Here is a 2,863-nt window from a genome sequence, read left to right as displayed (position 1 = left end):
CCTGATTCATAAGGAAAAGGGGATGGCGTATTCTCTTAGCTACTTCCTGCTGAAAAGGGACGCTGTAGGTTTTGGGGTGAAGATCTCTCACTACTCTAAAGGGCGAGAAAATAATTTTGAGAAGCTAGTCAATATAAAGAAGAATGTGATCAGGGTATGAGAGAGACTCTTCAACAACCTATATTATGCAGCTGATACAACCTTGCTTACTGAAAATGAAGAGGATTTGAAACACTTGCTGCAGCAGTTCAGACCACAGCCTTCAATATGGATTATATCTCAACAGCAAAGAAAGAAAAATCCTTACGACTGGACTAACGGGCAGCCGCTTGATAGGTGGATAAAAGACTGAAGTTCTCAATGATTTAATTTTACTTAGATCCACAATCAACACTCATTGTAACAAGAGTCAAAACATCAAAAGACACTTTTCCCTGGGAAAATCTGTTTCCAAGTACCTCTCCAAAGTGCTCAAGAGCAAGGATGTCAGTTTAAAGACTAAGGTGTGCCTGATCCAAGCCATAGTCTTTTCAATGACTTCCTAAGCATTCAAAAGTTGGGCCGTGAAAAAGGATGACCAGCACTCCACAGACACTACTTAGGGTGGGGTTCTACCCTGTTGCCCTACCTCAACATCTTGCTCCATGGCAGTTCTCGAGACCCGTCCCAATCATACTATTTATATCAACAACCTCAACGAGAAGATCAAGAAAGATAAGCTGAAAAAGTACACCATCTTGTCCCAGTTTGGCCAGATCCTAGATATTCTGGTATCAAGGAGACTGAAGATGAGGGGCCAGGCCTTTTTCATCTCAAAGAGGTCTGCAGCGCCAACAATGCCCTACGTTCCATGCAAGGTTTCCCCTTCTACGACAAGTCCATGTGAATCCAGTATACCAAGATGGACTCTGATACCATTGCCAAGATGAAGGGCACCTTCATGGAGCAGTACCGCAGCGGGAGAGGAAGCCCAAGAGCCAGGAGACCCCAGCTGCCAAGAAGGCTGTGCAGGGTGGGGAGGCTGCCCCTGTGGTAGGGGCCATCCAGGGGCCTGTCCCGGGCATGACTTCTATGATGCAGGCACACCGCATCATGCACCACAGCCCGGGCCAGCCTCCCTACCTGCCGCCACCTGGCATGATCTCACCACCAGGCCTCGCACCCGGGGCCATGCCCCCTTAGTAGTACATGCTGGGCCAGATGCCACCTGCACATCCACTTTCAGAAAACCCACCAAACCACATCTTGTTCCTCACCAACCTGCCAGAAGAGACCAGCTAACTCATGCTGTCCATGCTTTTTAACCCATTTCCCTGGCTTCAAAGAGGTGCGTTGGTGTCTGGACGGCATGACATTGCCTTTGTGGAGTCTGACAATGAGGTGCAGGCTGGGACCTCCCGAGATGCCCTGCAGGGCTTCAAGATCACTCAGAACAATACTGTGAAGGTAACTTTTACCAAGAAGTAGCACTTTTCCCCCATGTCTTCCCCTGGCCCTGTTTCTGGGTTGCTCTCCCCCTTGGCTCACCCCCTTGAAGGTAAGTCCCTCTCAGGAGCATTCTTTGAGCTGTGTGTGAGTGAATGGTCGCCACACAGCATTGCATCTAGAGTCTGTCCTGAGCATTGCACCTGGAGTCGTAGGCTGGAATTAAAGTGATTTTTGCGTTTTCTTCCTGAAAAAGAAAAGAAAAGAAAAAGGGTGACTAAAAAAAATCGAATTTATACCTTTGATATGGGAGTAGGGTGCTGATTTCCCATGGACTGTCACACAGAACAAACAAGTCTGTCTTGGAGGAGGTGCATCCAGAGTGCTCCGTAGAGGCAAGGACAATGAAACCTTGTCTCACGTACTTTGGGCATGTTGGTAGGAAGGAAGGGCCAGGCCCTGGCAAAGGACATCGTGCTGGGAAAGGTGGAGGATCAGAGAAAGAGGAAGAGCCTTAACAAGATGGATCGACACAGTTAATAATGGACATGAACGTATCAGAGATGGTGGGGACGGCATAGGATAGGGCAAGGTTCAGATGTGTCGCCTACAGGATCACTGTGAGTCATCCTCGACTCCGTGGCATAACAACAACTACTAAACATTCAGTACCAGCAGGCCAGGCTGATTAAGAGTCCCACGACTTCCCCTTAATCAGATAAAGCTGATCATACCTTACAGAACCACCTCTCCTCCTGCCTTATTTACATTGAGATTAGTATTTGCAACACAGGATAGCCACATTATGCTGAGATCATGGCCACCTTGACACACAATGTAACCATCACAGTTCATGCATTGTCACTGTGGCATCTGTAGACATCTTGAATCATACCTGATCTTCAAACCAAAACAATCATAAAATGATACTTTTGCCTAATATAACACAACTAGCATATACAATCAGAAGTGTGCTAGCCTCATTTGTATTTTATGAGTTAATAAAATAGTAGGTCATGTATATGTACAAATTAAAAATACAAGTAATCACAAGGCTCTTTTCTTCCAGCTGGTCATGTGTATGGAGTGGGTGTTTAGAGCTACCCTTTTCTCCTGTTGTCATGGACTGAATTATGTGTCCTCCCAAATGCACATAAATAGTGATGCAATGTAAATGATGTTCAGAAGCTGACAGAGGACCTTCCCCTAGATCTGGGACACTGAATGTGACTGTCTTACCTCCTAAATGAAAAGAGAATAAATTTTGGATTGTTAAAACCACCTGGTATCTTTGTTACAGAAGCATTGGAACTAAGACAACCAACTGCTTACTCTGTATTCCATTTGCCCCCAGCAAATACCTCAGCTAGTCGTAATTCTTTGCCTGGTGGAGTGACCCAAGCCTTCATTCCTGCAAGTTCTAGGCCATTAGTAGTCA

The 2,863-nt window shown here is 46.0% G+C and overlaps 1 pseudogene; it reads left to right on the top strand.

Annotated features, from left to right (window-relative positions):
- The first annotated feature begins 644 nt into the window (after positions 1-644).
- LOC102869877 lies at positions 645-1,467 on the top strand (annotated as a pseudogene).
- The last annotated feature ends 1,396 nt before the right edge of the window (positions 1,468-2,863 follow it).

Source organism: Elephantulus edwardii, unplaced genomic scaffold (genome assembly GCF_000299155.1).
Source record: "Elephantulus edwardii isolate Elephantulus edwardi_28Jun2011 unplaced genomic scaffold, EleEdw1.0 scaffold00077, whole genome shotgun sequence".
Taxonomy (NCBI): Eukaryota; Metazoa; Chordata; class Mammalia; order Macroscelidea; family Macroscelididae; genus Elephantulus; species Elephantulus edwardii.
This window is presented reverse-complemented; position numbering and strand designations above follow the sequence as displayed.